Below are 16,773 nucleotides of genomic sequence, written 5' to 3' on the forward strand. Positions count from 1 at the left end.
GTATGTTGTTTATCATTTCCTATCAATACCTTTCTAAGGCTTAGAAATTATGCTTCACAAGTCGGGACTAAACTTTGCCTTTCTTGGTCGTGTGTGATAGAAACCTTACTAAACTGACTGAACACAGGTAAGTATTTTGTTCAAAATACATGACCTCAGTATTCAGACTAATGGCCGCCTGTCAATACAAACTGAATATGTATATATCTAGCATGTTGATGTGTGCGTGTCTAGATATACGAGACGTATCAATGTACACTTCTAACGCAATGGCAAAGGTGAAGTACACTGTTACCTCTGTATATAGAGGAAATGCCTAACGATGCTCCTATAGTTACACTAAGTTTCTGTAAACTTATTGAAGTGAACGTCCGACATTCCTGTCTCAGACCCGGCTATTTGACAAAATGGACATCAGAACAACTTACATTGGTTGTACATGCAATGTTAAATCTGAGGAAATATGACCGGTTTACCTTTGCGACACAAGCAATGCTGCTACCACCCTCCAGCCCGGCTTCACATTAACGGTAGCACAAGGTACGCTGAGTGTCGGGGAACGCCTTCATCCGGGTCTTGGCGCGAGTGTAATCAACAAAGAGGGTTGCGTGCGTGTCAGCGGAATTGGATATCTTTTTGTCAATGCAGGTTGCATGTCTCACAATACGTCTACCGAAGGACAAGTGCGCTCTATGTATTACGGACTCTGCTGTTATTATGTGACTGACAATCTTATCTGTGTGGCCGTTATATATCGAAATACACAAGATGACCAATTTATCATACAATGGATGGTGTTTTCGACAGGATAAAGCCAACGGATACATTCGGTATCGCACATCACAGAGGTCATATGCAAATTTTAGGAACTAGTCTCACACTGTCAACAAACATGGCGTCACTGGTCGGCGATCGCGTCTGAAATGACAGTGGTTACGGTACCTTGATCCCAGAAAATGCATCCCTGGTCATGATAGATAGAATAAATTGCAAAACAAAGGTAGAAATTCACATGTTTACGAAAATATTAACATCCGTTCCAGGAGCTTAGCCAGAAAAACACAAAGTGTAAGTACAAATGACATATTTTGAAAACACAACCTCTAAAAATCAAATATTCTTCGGAACACACGATGAAGTTAAGGCAAACATAAAGTAATGGTAAGAAAAGCAAATCATTTAATGTAACCTCAACACTGACCAAGAAAATAATGCAAATATTTAATTACAAAAGAAAACTTAAAGAAAATTCGACACGTCAATGAAAAACTAAAGACAACAGCAAGGAATCAACAAACTATTTTATTTTGCAACATTAGGTCATTACAGATATTAGTCAAAGAGAAGAGCCAGTCTTCGAGTGACCTTGTAAAATTTGCCAATGACGTTGTCAGTGTCTACCAAGATTTCAAGATGTAAGTGAATAAGAGCACGTGTAGGCAATATAGCAGTTAACATACCACAACAAGACATGACAGAGTATAAGTAACATAAATTTGGTGTTTCGACCGTTAACTTGCGAATTTCCCGATTTTCTAAATGGAAACAAATATCCCATTTTCCAGGTAGGTAAATGTTTACTAACGCTTTGATGCTCAGTTTTGTATAAATAGGGGTGCATTTTTGCAAGGCATTCTCATTTATGTGTTAGATATTGTTTATGTTAGAGGCTGTGTATTGTAATTGAATGGGGTTTTTTTTAATAATAGAGGGTAATATGATAGTGAAATTCCCATAAAATTGTGGGCACCCGTGAACGGCCACCTCCTCGTGGTGGGTGCTGGGTAACGCTGAGAACCGTTCACCCCCGTTGTGGACCCGGGGGGATATTTGGTCCACCAACCCGTTTGCCGTGGGTTGCGGCCCTGTGCCGGCGAAGGAAAGGATGCTGGTGGTTGAGGGCAATAGGGGCCAGTAACCGTGTTCCTATTGCTCAATACACCACTTTGGCCCTGACTTCGCCTAGACGGGTGGTAGAACTGGCCCGGTTCTATCAAACGGCTGGTCACGCAATGCCCTGTGCATAGTGAATATTTTCGTCGTATTTGTGTGTTTGCCTCTTTAATTTCCATTGTTCAAATTATTAATATGTTTAACTGCCTAGAGTCCTATGCCAGAAGGCTGTGGCTCATGGGCCAATCTGGTGAGGTTGACCTCCAAATTCGGTATGTTTCCAATTTCTAGTCACTGGGCTGAACCTCCCTGGCATGTACTTTGGTATACAAATACTGCTATTTGTGTCATACTCACTGGAGTATAACATCCCTGTATCCCTGGTGTTTGTATTCTGGAGACCAAATGCAATTAGACACCGTCCTGGTTGACACTCCGTGGTGGGTGGGGAGCAGGGTTGTTGAACCACACTTTTTTCATTATGTCTCAAATACACTCCGGTTCAAAAAGACGGCTTTTGGATGCAAGTTCGTCTGATGATGATCATGACATTAATGTAGATTCCTTGGCTCGATTTATCGTTATTGAAACTTTAGATCACAATCCAATTAAACTGAACCCTTTTGCAATTTCAAAAGCTGTCAATGGATATTGTGGCGAAGTGAAAAATGTTACTCGCCTGCGTTCCGGCTCTTTGCTAGTGGAATGTTTACGTAAACAGCAATCTTTGAACCTTTTGTCTATTAAACAGTTTGCCAACGTTGAGGTTTCCGTTTCAGAACACAAAACATTAAATTCCTGTAAAGGATATGTACGCGATCGTGCTCGATGTCTATCTAACATGAGTGAGAAGGATATTGTTGCTGAAATGAAGAGTCAAGGAGTCACTGATGTGAAACGTTTCACTAAAAAGCAAAATGACAATGTTATACTGACCAACACCTATCTCTTCACGTTTTCCCTTCCAAAATTGCCAACAAGTGTTAAAGCGGGTTATTTCAATATCGGTGTTGAGGTTTATGTTCCAAACTCTCTCAGATGTTACAGGTGTCAAAAGTTTGGCCACGGAGCAAAGAACTGCAATCGCAACACTGTGTGCTCTCGCTGCAGTGATGCTCATGACAGTTCCACATGCGCTACAGAAACTTTAAAGTGCGCAAACTGTAACGGAAAACATCTGGCCTCTTCCAAATCATGTCCAGTTTTCGAACATGAATGAAAAATTCTTCAACCTAAGTGCAAAAACAACATTTCATATCATGAGACTAAAAAGTTATTGATGTCACAATCATCTGCATCTTCTTCGTCAACTAAAACTTTTTCAGCAGTTGTATCAACTCAACAATCTAGACCAGCTCCGGTGACAGTATCTGTAGCTTAAGAATGAAGATTTTATGGATATCAACTTCTTTATATGAGAACACAACGTTTCGGAGTTAATGCTTACTCCTTCATCAGGTGATTGAGAATGGGGTACAGAGCTATATTTATATGTACAGGTAAAACAATAACAAAGTAACAAGTGGAGTGAATTAACGAAAGCTGGAAGCCAGTATAAACAAGCGCTGATTGGAACCCGATAGTTATGATAACAATGATAGAAGCCAATGGTAATACATCACAGATGATGGGATATGTTTACATAACACACGTAGGGGGTAAGGACGATGTACATGATTGGGGATAAGGATGGAAGCCAATGGTGGATGATGTTTACATAACACATGATTGGGGATTAAGGATGATGTACATGACTACATGAGGGTTGATGGGCATGTTTACATGGGGGTTGATGATGTACAAACACAAGTAGATAAGGATGTACACGGGTAGATTGGCTATACATGAATTACATAGATAGAATGTACACAGATAGATGAGATTAATTTATCAATAAGTCCCAGGCATGTACATCATGTACATCGTCCTTACCCCCTTACTTCTTCTAGATTACCAGGTAATAGTTCTATTTTTACAGCAGAAGCTAAGGCCACATGAACAGCTCTTAAATATATTCAGAGACACCCTAAACGCAAACAATATATAATCTATTCAGACTCTCTTTCTTGTCTTCAGGCTATTAAAAATTTATCATGTAAACATCCACTTTTAATTGACATTATTGAATTGTATAATGATCTTGCAACTGGCCAATACGACATCGTCTTTTTTTGGTTACCCAGCCACGTAGGAATTTCAGGGAATACACTGGCTGACATTGCTGCTAAGGCAGCACTCAACAAATCTGTGACTCCACTTCTTATTCCATACAGTGATTATAAAAAAAACTGCAATTAGATCTTATATCCGTGATCTGTTGCAGAAGAAGTGGGACACCCATGTGGGTATCAATAAATTGCATGAAATAAAACCTTACATTGGTTATACCCACTTGGGTTGTCAGTCCAGATTTGAGGAGGTTATGCTACGACGATGTCGTATTGGTCATACAAGGTATACCCATGCTTACCTGTTGAAAGGTGAAGATAGTCCATTTTGCATCCCTTGTGATGAGAGAACCACGGTCAAGCATATCCTGCTTGACTGTGTTGAATTCTCCATCATAAGGGATAAATCTTTCAATGTAAAAACACTTTCGGATCTTTATAACACAGTCAATACTCATTTAATTATTGGATTTTTAAGGAAAATTGATTTCCTTGTTGAATTATAATTGATATGTCCTGTAGATAGTTGTATTTTAATGGTTGGTAGTATAGATTAGGAACATTGATCATTAGTGGCTGTACCCTCAACGGGGGTTGAAGTATTGTAAAATAATTGTCCTCCTGAGAGGGTACGTAAGTCCCAAAATTTGCAAAGTAAATTTATACTTTCCAGGACTTTTAAGTGTAGTATTTGTGTTATTTTAATTTTGGCTACAATTTCTTACAATCGCCAGCGGCTGAGGGGATGGTGTAAATCCAACTAGGGACCATGCAGGTAGCAAAGGTACTGTAAGTCCCCATGGTCCCTAGTGTGGTGATCTACCTTCTGTTGTTGGCGATCTATAGCCTGTTTTTATACTGTATTGTCCATATAATGATATCAGTTTTACTTTTCCACACTAGTTTTAATGCTAATTGTGATATCCTAGTTGTTTTACTGTCCTTCGTTGACAGGTTTTATAATGGACACAATAGTCGTTTTTATTGCTGAATGTTCTCGTCACGATATGGCTGAAATAGTGCCGATGTGACGTTAAATATTAACTCAGTCACCCATATAATTGTGGAGGAAATATCATACAATTGTACGTTTTGAGTCTGAATGAATATTTTTATCAGCATTTCCATCACGTCTGTTGTGTTGATATCAGTCATTTTGGTGGTCAAGCTGAAGAAGCGCGACAATGTTATGCACAGTAAAGCACCGAAACAGATGTTCAATCCAAAAATGTCGAACTGCATATGTGACAAATTCCCGAGTCAGCGTCAAAATCCATGGAGTTGATGTTGCTATGACCCGGCATCATTGCAGTCAAATGGAAGTAGTTATCACAATAAGACTTGTTAATGCTCAGTGAAACGGCCTGAAATCAGAAAGTATCAATCCAGAATTGACGCCGTCTGATTTTTCTGAACAACCAGTCAGAATCCAGTATTTTCTTGAGTCATGGTAGAATCCTGTTTGGAAAACTGCATAGTTGGACAAAACGTAGGGCAAAATTATCTCTGACATAATGGCTGTAAGGATGAGTGGCCTCCTAGAATTCACATTATTCACACCTTATACAGCTGGAGTTACGTAACCTGCTACTCAGGCCGGAGTTAGATACCGCTTTGATCATGATTATGTAGTGGTTTAAAGGGAAAACTGATGTGCGTTTATCCATTTCAATTAAGGCTATTAACACTGATTGTATTTGATTTGGAAATGTGAACAGATCTCATAAATCTATACCATTCGGTCAGTATGTCCGAAAACGTTTAAAATTTCAGAATCCACAAACAATTTATATTCTGATATAGACACCGTGTCATCCAAGTACTCTCATGAGAAATTACCCCGTCCAACTTACGTAAGAACATACATACTAGTTAGTTCAACGATCGTCCAAGTAATATATACTGCAGATTTGCAATTTGTGTAGAACATTGTACTCGGTTAGCAGAGTTATTCTGAACAGTGAGTGACTTTAGTTCTACGCCGCACTCAGCAATATTCCAGCTATATGGCGGCGGTCTGTAAATAATCGAGCCTGGACCAGACAATCCGGTGGTCAACATCATGAGCATCGATCTGCGCTATTGGGAACCGATGGAATGTGTCAACCAAGTCAGCGAGCCTGACCACCCGATCCCGTTAGCCGCTTCTTACGTCAAGCATAGTCGCCTTTCATAGTAAGCATGGGTTGCTGAAGGCCTATTCTACTCCCGGACCTTCAAGGGGTTATCCTGAAGAGACTGGAAGTGGCCAGTCAAATAACAGTTGTAGCTGATGTTACCAAGGCTTAAATGAAGCATACTGGATTTTGTTACATCTGTGTTAGAATTTCAGTACACAGACGCCAATTCGTTTTTTTACAAATGCAAGTGATCAAGAGACTCCTCTTTCCTCGTTCCCATTACTGATTTTTTCATAATATGCATAACCCAGGAGGTAGAAGCAACATGTCTTCACCAACCTTGGCACTGATATAGATCTGGTGGAGCACTAGTGACGTGTGATAGTTTTGAATTTCCCGAAAAAATGGCGTTTCCGTGGCATAAAGTTTGACTTCGACTCCAGTTGGTGGTAGTGTTCTTTTCCGGAACTTTAAAACCGTTCTTTTTTTCTTTCCCCAGCATAGTAGATCTTTATGTATGGTGATGTACAGGTGCCTCTCCGTAGTTTTGGAATTCTGAAGTAAATATGTTTGGCGTCTCCATAGCAACAAGTCTGACTTCAATTAAACTTGTTTGTAGTGTTCTTTTCTGGAGCATGTGAACTTTCACGTCATCAAAGTTTCATTATTGTTTCTACCTGCTGGATTATGCATATTATGGAAGAATGAGAAATTATTATCTTAAAGAACATTGATAGAGAACAGTGCTTAAGTAGTCATTCTCGAGTACTCACATATGTGTGAATTGACGGATTGTTGTTTTCTGCAAGATGTATGCATCAGACATAGAAAGTGTTCCTTATATGGATGTAAGTATGAAATAAATGTTATATACTGCATTTCTACAACATCAATGCATATACCATTATTCTATAATTAAATGTTCCATTATTATAATACTGATGATATCAACGCACGTGTATACTGAAAGATCTAAAAGAATTGCCTTCTGATGCAATCTTGATATCTATTTAATCTGTGACGGAATTACCTCCAAAGTCTGAGAAATACGTACAACCTTAATGACAGCAAAATGTAACACACATTAGTTTGATTAACGGTAATGCTGTTAGTATATGTTTGTTAGTAGATGTTTGTTAGTAGATGTTTGCAAGCTGTATTTTCTCACCCTTCTTTTTACGTCTGAAAATAAACATGGAGGCAATATATGAGAAACATTCTCTCAACAAAAATAATATAATATTCACATAAATTAAGTAAAGATCTAATGCTATTAATGCTCTTACTGAACTGCTGGATTAATGTACCGATATTTGATCTTTACTTCAAGAAAACGTAAAAGGTCCCAGGGTATTGTATCACTACCAGGATTATACCTTGACCTTTGCTCTGTGAAACAGCGACATGATTTTGTTTTTCTGAACTATTTCACATTTTTCTATTGCTAAACCTTACTTACCTTAGGTAGATAATTATTGCTATCACAATGACGACGCACCCTGTGACAGCTATTGACAAGGAAATAGCATGGACTGATTTATCTGATGTAGGTTCTGTGATGGTAGTCTGCGTCTGCTCATTGCTGGGAGTACATGCTGTGGACACAAAGTACCGTGACTTATCATGACACTGATTACACCCAAACTGCTAACCATAGAGAAAGACACAGAGAGTGATTACACCCAAAACCCAAAACTGAAAGCCTGAGATATTATAAATAGAGAACCCCTGCTATCCATAAGAGTTGCCTAAACTTGGAGAAACCTAGCAGTGATATTCTTGTCAACCTGTACTAGTCGTATGAGATAATATGATGTGTTTACCGGTTCGACTAGTCCCACTGCGCGACTTCCTCCTTGGAATTTATGTGTTGCCTCTTGCCTTAAAGAATAATTATGGAGTTCCCGGCAGAGCTCCTTGGATCCGAGGAAGCAGTCAAAAAGCAACTCTTTGGTATATCAGGTGAATATTGGAACACCAGGAATTAGATCACGTCGCTTCAATATTGTAAATAAATATACGAATGTGTTCTGGCAATGTGTTAGTTGAGATTGTGTGCACGAATATGGTAAGTCTATCTCCCTAGTATTTGATGTTATATATCTTGCGACAAAACATGACCTTTTCATGGTTGATAATACAGTATTGCCCAGACTGTGACAGCTCTAATCCTAGTTGTTTCACAGCAAGCTCTGAGTGATGAAAAACAACACCCTGCTTGGCGTGTATTAAGGGTTATTCTTTGCAGTGAGGGTCCTGGTACATGCGTCTCACACTCCAGTATACACTGGTGGAAAGGTTTCTGTAATAGTCAGGTGGTCATAGATCGAGGACTCGGAACTTGCATCACTTTCTCGAGATATTGTTCATATTTATTAACTACTTGAGACAAGATTATATCTCATCACATTTAAGTCTAGAATGTAAAAACATTGTTTGTTGTAGTTCAAGTTCGATTAATATATTGTTTCGTAAGATTTAACAGTTATGAGTCGCTGGAATTCTCCCGCGATCTCCAGGCGATTATCGTAAGAGGCGACTAACGGGATCGCGTGGTCAGGCTAGCTGACTTGGTTGACACATGTCATCGGTTCCCAATTGCGTAGACCAATGCTCATGTTGTTTGTCACTGGATTGTCTGGTCCAGACCGATAATTTACGTCATCAAAATATGTGCTGTTGATTCAGAGATTGTATACGAAATCACAAAGTAATATGAAAAACTACTCACGCAGACAGGTTTCCGGAAGTGATATTAAGTACACTAAATCCATTCTAAATAATATCACGTCTTATTTGAATGTTAGATTGCATTCTTCTCGCTCTAACGTTCGGCGACTTCTGCGTCTTGGTCATCCGAAGTAGAATGATGTCACATATAACATATTCTCGTTCTAAAGCAATTGGAGACAAGGCAGGCCAACTTAAGTTGTAGATGTTTTCGGGCAGAGATACTTTCTACGAAATTTTCCAGATGCAAAGGTTCTACGTTAGAATTTGTGTTAATTACGGTGCTTCAATGTGGGCAATGCCTCCGTGCACAATAATTATTCTTGGGAATTAAAAATATAGAAAATGCAGAAATAACATATTTGTTATAACCAGCTTACTTCAGGACCAAATCCGCCATATTGGATTCATGACGTCATCAACACCTGGACACCTGGTGTGTGTATTTTTAGACCATGAGTCACTCCTCTCTATTGTATATGGAAATCTATTGTGTGAACACCTGGTGTGTCTATCTTTAGACCATGAGTCACTCCTCTCTATTGTATATGGAGATCTATTATATCAACACCCGGTGTGTCTATATTTAGATCTTCAGTCATTGTCTCAGCCTGCATTGTGATCTTTAGTGCCATCGCTTGGTGTGCCTGTATTTAGAACATGATATACCTCCACACATCGGTGCAAACAACATCTAAGGAAGAACAACTTACCTCATGACATCTATAAGAAATTCCTCAACACAGATATGTCCATGAACAGATCCACACATATATTCATTGTATCCAGCAGCACAGTTTCACTTAGAATAGTTCCATGAAATATCCAGGTATGTCCATGAATGGATAGATCCAATATTGAGAATATATCCAGCATGTCTAGATGTTTAGAGGGGTTGGGACAAGTAACCCATTCATGTGAAGAAACAGATTAGGTATGACTGTATTCCAACAATGAATGACTCATTTACCCACCCGTAAGTCCGATCAACATCCATGTAAAGTTATGTTTACGATCCACTGACGGGAATCCCCTCTCCCACCCAAGCATGAAGATTGAGAAAACATGAAAACATTAACTTCACATACATGTACCCGAGTGCCCGTGTTAATCCTGATATCTTTCTTTTAATGTGCGACAGCCTCCGCGTGAGGTGCATTCGCCCATAACATTGCCTTTCAAGTACCTATGCTCAATGAACCGTGAAGCATGTTCTAAATACCAAGCGATGGCACTAAAGATCACAATGCAGGCCTGAGACAATGACTGAAGATCTAAATATAGACACACCGGGTATTGATATAATAGATCTCCATATACAATAGAGAGGAGTGACTCATGGTCTAAAGATAGACACACCAGGTGTTCACACAATAGATTTCCATATACAATAGAGAGGCCTATATCAGGGAGCAAGAGACGTAGGGTGCCGTCACTTAACGGCCGCCTGGGCGCTGACCATGCACGGCCCATTCCTATGTTGCACATCGACGTAAAGCTGGTTTCCAGGGCTATCTGGCGGTGTCATCAGAAATGACCTGCCGTCGACAGGTTCGACGTCGGGACGCTTTAAAGTCCGATGTAACTCGATTTTTGGCAGCTTTTCACGCTGCGGGTACTTGTCATGTTTCGTACATCGACCCCAGGGTTTTGATTTGACTCTGGATCGGAAGCCCTGTGTCTTGGCTTTCACGTCATGTGCGACACATGCGGGTGCAGTCATGTTTTCCCACCCTTAAAGCCACCCAAAGCTAAGCCCCGTGCGCGTAACGGAGGCCAAAACAGCTCAGATTTGATATCACCAGGGTTTGATCTATGCATCCTGCGTTCACTAATTGTCCCATCCCGGGAGAAAGAGACATACTGCACACATATCATACATGAAAATTCGGCCACGTGCATGAAGCACCTGGGGTTATCACGGGGTCGACATGGGGTGCCTGGTTGGGCGTCCACGCCCATTTTCCCATCTGTTATAGACCTGTAATTTTACCAAGACAAAAGCCTTACTCGGAGAGCATCTTTTAAACGTCACTCGAACGTTGAATATTCACATCCTATTGACAGGTTTCACATCGACGTGAAGCTGGTCCCCAGGGCTATCTTTACCGGGTTCGACGCCGGGGCGCTTTTAAGCCCGATTTATCCCGATTTATGGCAATTTTTTCACGCTGTAGGTACTTGTCATGTTTCGTACATCGACCCCAGGGTTTTGTCTTCGACATGGGTCGGAAGCCCTGTGTCTTGACTTTCGCGTCATGTGCGACACGTGTGGCTGCCGTTATGTTTTCCCACCCTTAAAGCCACCCAAAGCCAAAGCCTGTGCGTGCGGCGGGATGCAAAACAGCTTATTTGATATCACGCGAGTGAGTGAGTGAGAGTGATTAAACATACCTACACATACACTTACGAATTGAAAGCCAGAACTGCCCATTAGCTTTTGGTGTCAGGTGTACGCCGTCCTTGGCTAGCAGCGCAGGTCCCATCCTCATGTGCTGGCTGTGTTCCCAAAGGGTGGCATCCAGACGGCGTCGCAACATCTTCTTCAAGCGCCGGTTCGCCTCCTCCACCTTCCGCTTGTAGGCAGAGACCGTCATGTTCCTTGGTTTTACCCTCGGAAACAGACTCCCTATCACCGCCCTGGAGCCTGGCCGTTTCCACCGAAGGTAGTCCAGAAGATCCAGCAGGTCTTCGACCAGGTCCCGAGGATCAGTAGAGGCCGACACGTCGTTCTCTCCCACTTGAAAGAACACAATGCCCTGAAAAGCTGCATCAAGGGCATCCACCTCAGCTTTCATCCGAGCGACGGTCGCCCCTCCGATCCCACGCACGGTAGTGAGGATGCCATGTGGAGGGGGACAGACTTGAACAAGTCGCCGCACGAAACTATGCCCCAGGATGGCAAAGTGCAGTGGCTTTGAAACAGGAGCTTCAAAAAGTGCGCAGGCCATGACTTGAATGAAGTTAGTCTTCAAAAACGATTTCTGACAATGAGTTGTGTCAAATAATATCAGCACAAGTGCCGTGATGCTCGTATCTGACTGCTAAGTATATATAGCCTGGGTCATTGATACGTGTTTGTACTGAGCTCTGCATTGAACTCACGGGATCAATCGTTCATGGATTAAGACCTGTTGTTAGCTTAAGCCTGACACGACTCACTCATCTCGTTCAGTTATGGGATAAAACAACGAGTCAATGATTGGTGTTTTCAGTCGTAATTGCCGCCACTTTGATTGGCTTCTCACTCAGAAACTCACGGATTAGGCATTACCATCAAAGCATCAGAGCCAAGCTTGTGTGTCCCACCCCGACAAGTGCTTCTGCAAACATGACACCAGTCACGGCACAATTCCAGACAATGTAGTGATGTGATGTGATTGTGTTTGTCTTGTGTGAGGGTGACCTGTAGTAACGCTAAGAATCACAAAGGCAGTGTCTTCGCTTTCTCTCCAGCTGGAATTAAAGACAATACCAAGGCTACATTTCCATACAGCATCAAACAACTTCCATACAACATCAAACTATCGGGAGTACGGATCACACCAGCTGGAACTAAAGACAATACCAAGGCTACATTTCCATGCAACATCAAACTATCGGCAAACATGGAAACCCGGTACTAAGCATCACACCAGCTGGAATTAAAGACAATGCCAAGGCTACATTTCCATACAACATCAAACAACTTCCATGCAACATCAAACTATCGGGAGTACGGATCACACCAGCTGGAACTAAAGACAATACCAAGGCTACATTTCCATGCAACATCAAACTATCGGCAAACATGGAAACCCGGCATTAAGCATCACACCAGCTGGAATTAAAGACAATGCCAAGGCTACATTTCCATACAACATCAAACAACTTCCATGCAGCATCAAACTATCGGGAGTACGGATCACACCAGCTGGAACTAAAGACAATACCAAGGCTACATTTCCATGCAACATCAAACTATCGGCAAACATGGAAACCCGGTACTAAGCATCACACCAGCTGGAATTAAAGACAATGCCAAGGCTACATTTCCATGCAACATCAAACTATCGGCAAACATGGAAACCCGGCATTAAGCATCACACCAGCTGGAATTAAAGACAATGCCAAGGCTACATTTCCATACAACATCAAACAACTTCCATGCAACATCAAACTATCGGGAGTACGGATCACACCAGCTGGAACTAAAGACAATACCAAGGCTACATTTCCATGCAACATCAAACTATCGGCAAACATGGAAACCCGGCATTAAGCATCACACCAGCTGGAATTAAAGACAATGCCAAGGCTACATTTCCATACAACATCAAACAACTTCCATGCAGCATCAAACTATCGGGAGTACGGATCACACCAGCTGGAACTAAAGACAATACCAAGGCTACATTTCCATGCAACATCAAACTATCGGCAAACATGGAAACCCGGTACTAAGCATCACACCAGCTGGAATTAAAGACAATTTTTCCGGGCCAGTTTGTAGGCATTGAAAATATGGCACCTTCACCCGGTAACATATTATCAATGCCTCGGCCGAACGACTGACTTTGTAGACCTTGATGCAAGTATACCATTTCACTTGGGTCAAGGGTTACATCGTCTACCCTTTTCCACCTACTTTGTTTATTTCGCGCTTTTAGTTTTTTATTAGTGGTGTTAGGTGTTTTTGGTTTGAGTTGGTAATGTTTGAGTTTCGTAGTCACCTTCTCTCTCTCTTGGTAATTTTTTCACGTTAATTTAATGTTTTTGGTTTGGGGTTAAGTGGTTTAGGCGGTGTTACTTTTGTCCTTTTAGTTTGGCGTTTATCTCCAGTTTTACGTTCTGTCATTGTCAGTGTTTATTATTCAGTTATACGCACCGCGGTATTCATGGTTTTAGCTTTAAATTTATGTCATTTAGGTTTGGGTTAGCGGATTAGTTTTAACATTGTCGGTATTGATGATTTTAGCTTTAAGGTTATGTCATTTAGGTTAATTCGGAATGGGTTAGTGATTTGGTGTAGAGAGAAGGACGTGGACTTTCCGTTTTAATTTTATGTTACTTTGATTGGAGGTTAATGGTTTGGATTAGAAGGGAACAGCGTTAGGTTGTTCTTTTAATTTAGCATGCACCATGATAACCATAGCTCACGAATTATTGAATACCCATACAATTGCCGTACATAATGGACAGATACCTCAAATATGTTAACACAAATGTATCATACAAATCATGAAACCTGGAAGGATACAACTTTCATTCCAAAGTCTGATTGCTGTGAAGGCACACTTGAGTCGACGTAGGAAGGAGGTCGTGGTTCTTCAAGTACTGTTGGCAGTTGAGCTGCTACACGTGAACAACACACACTACGCTTTACATCAACATGCATAACAAAACGTCAATGTCCGTCTGGCATGTCATGCCGTCGCATCTACCCATCAAGTAGATGTCTCACGTAGCTGTAGACACTACAGCAATAAACCGCTCATTTCCCATATGCCACACCTTAGGGAATCGCAAAGATTTGACACGGCAAATCATGAACAATTACCACCAAATCGACCTAGAGTCTCCTGTCAAGACTCGAACTGGTCTGCCTGCGCCAGCTACCGTTTTACCATCATCGGCACTCCTCTCGGGATCGACCCTCGCCTGCTATGCAACACCAGCATGTCGATCTGCTTCCGACACTATCACCCATCTCTAGGCAAAAGTCAGCAGAGTCTACACTTGCTCACGGGCAAATCAAGACTCGAACGGGTTTGCCTGCGCCAGCTACCGTTTCACCATCATCGACTCTCCTCTCGGGATCGTCCCCTCGCCTGCTATGCAACACCAGCATGTCGATCTGCTTCCGACACTATCACCCATCTCTAGGCAAAAGTCAGCAGAGTCTACACTTGCTCACGGACAAATCAAGACTCGAACGGGTTTGCCTGCGCCAGCTACCGTTTCACCATCATCGACTCTCCTCTCGAGATCGTCCCCTCGCCTGCTATGCAACACCAGCCTTTCGATCTGCTTCCGACACTATCACCCATCTCTAGGCAAAAGTCAGCAGAGTCTACACTTGCTCACGGGCAAATCAAGACTCGAACGGGTTTGCCTGCGCCAGCTACCGTTTCACCATCATCGACTCTCCTCTCGGGATCGTCCCCTCGCCTGCTATGCAACACCAGCCTGTCGATCTGCTTCCGACACTATCACCCATCTCTAGGGAAAAGTCAGCAGAGTCTACACTTGCTCACGGGCAAATCAAGACTCGAACGGGTTTGCCTGCGCCAGCTACCGTTTTACCATCATCGCCTCTCGTCTCGAGGTCGCCCCCTCAACCTCTGTGCAACACCAGTGTTTTGCCTGCTTCGTGGCTGAGACATCGCCTGCTTCTAGGTAAAATCACCGGCGTATGCACTTGCTTGCGGGCGAATCAAGACTCGAACCGGTTCGCTGCGCCAGCTACCCTGTCACCATCATCGCCTATCCTCTCGGGATCGTCCCCTCGCCTGCTATGCAACACCAACCTGTCGCTCTGCTTCCGACACTATCACCCATCTCTAGGCAAAAGTCAGCAGAGTCTACACTTGCTCACGGGCAAATCAAGACTCGAACGGGTTTGCCTGCGCCAGCTACCGTTTCACCATCATCGACTCTCCTCTCGGGATCGTCCCCTCGCCTGCTATGCAACACCAGCCTTTCGATCTGCTTCCGACACTATCACCCATCTCTAGGCAAAAGTCAGCAGAGTCTACACTTGCTCACGGGCAAATCAAGACTCGAACGGGTTTGCCTGCGCCAGCTACCGTTTCACCATCATCGACTCTCCTCTCGGGATCGTCCCCTCGCCTGCTATGCAACACCAGCCTGTCGATCTGCTTCCGACACTATCACCCATCTCTAGGGAAAAGTCAGCAGAGTCTACACTTGCTCACGGGCAAATCAAGACTCGAACGGGTTTGCCTGCGCCAGCTACCGTTTTACCATCATCGCCTCTCGTCTCGAGGTCGCCCCCTCAACCTCTGTGCAACACCAGTGTTTTGCCTGCTTCGTGGCTGAGACATCGCCTGCTTCTAGGTAAAATCACCGGCGTATGCACTTGCTTGCGGGCGAATCAAGACTCGAACCGGTTCGCTGCGCCAGCTACCCTGTCACCATCATCGCCTATCCTCTCGGGATCGTCCCCTCGCCTGCTATGCAACACCAACCTGTCGCTCTGCTTCCGACACTATCACCCATCTCTAGGCAAAAGTCAGCAGAGTCTACACTTGCTCACGGGCAAATCAAGACTCGAACGGGTTTGCCTGCGCCAGCTACCGTTTCACCATCATCGACTCTCCTCTCGGGATCGTCCCCTCGCCTGCTATGCAACACCAGCCTTTCGATCTGCTTCCGACACTATCACCCATCTCTAGGCAAAAGTCAGCAGAGTCTACACTTGCTCACGGGCAAATCAAGACTCGAACGGGTTTGCCTGCGCCAGCTACCGTTTCACCATCATCGACTCTCCTCTCGGGATCGTCCCCTCGCCTGCTATGCAACACCAGCCTGTCGATCTGCTTCCGACACTATTACCCATCTCTAGGTAAAAGTCAGCAGAGTCAACACTTGCTCACGGGCAAATCAAGACTCGAACGGGTTTGCCTGCGCCAGCTACCGTTTTACCATCATCGCCTCTCGTCTCGAGGTCGCCCCCTCAACCTCTGTGCAACACCAGTGTTTTGCCTGCTTCGTGGCTGAGACATCGCCTGCTTCTAGGTAAAATCACCGGCGTATGCACTTGCTCACGGGCGAATCAAGACTCGAACCGGTTCGCTGCGCCAGCTACCCTGTCACCATCATCGCCTATCCTCTCGGGATCGTCCCCTCGCCTGCTATGC

The 16,773-nt window shown here is 43.1% G+C and overlaps 1 protein-coding gene across 1 annotated transcript in view; it reads right to left on the reverse strand.

Moving 5' to 3' along the window:
- The window catches only part of LOC137280704 (uncharacterized), a 32,873-nt gene extending 32,300 nt beyond the window's left edge, over positions 1 to 573 (reverse strand). The window contains exon 1 of the mRNA XM_067811923.1: positions 477 to 573. The gene's annotated coding sequence lies outside the window, so the exon portion shown is untranslated. The remainder of the gene's footprint in view (positions 1 to 476) is intronic.
- Positions 574 to 16,773: the final 16,200 nt, after the last annotated feature.

Source organism: Haliotis asinina, chromosome 4 (genome assembly GCF_037392515.1).
Source record: "Haliotis asinina isolate JCU_RB_2024 chromosome 4, JCU_Hal_asi_v2, whole genome shotgun sequence".
In the NCBI taxonomy this organism is placed as follows: domain Eukaryota; kingdom Metazoa; phylum Mollusca; class Gastropoda; order Lepetellida; family Haliotidae; genus Haliotis; species Haliotis asinina.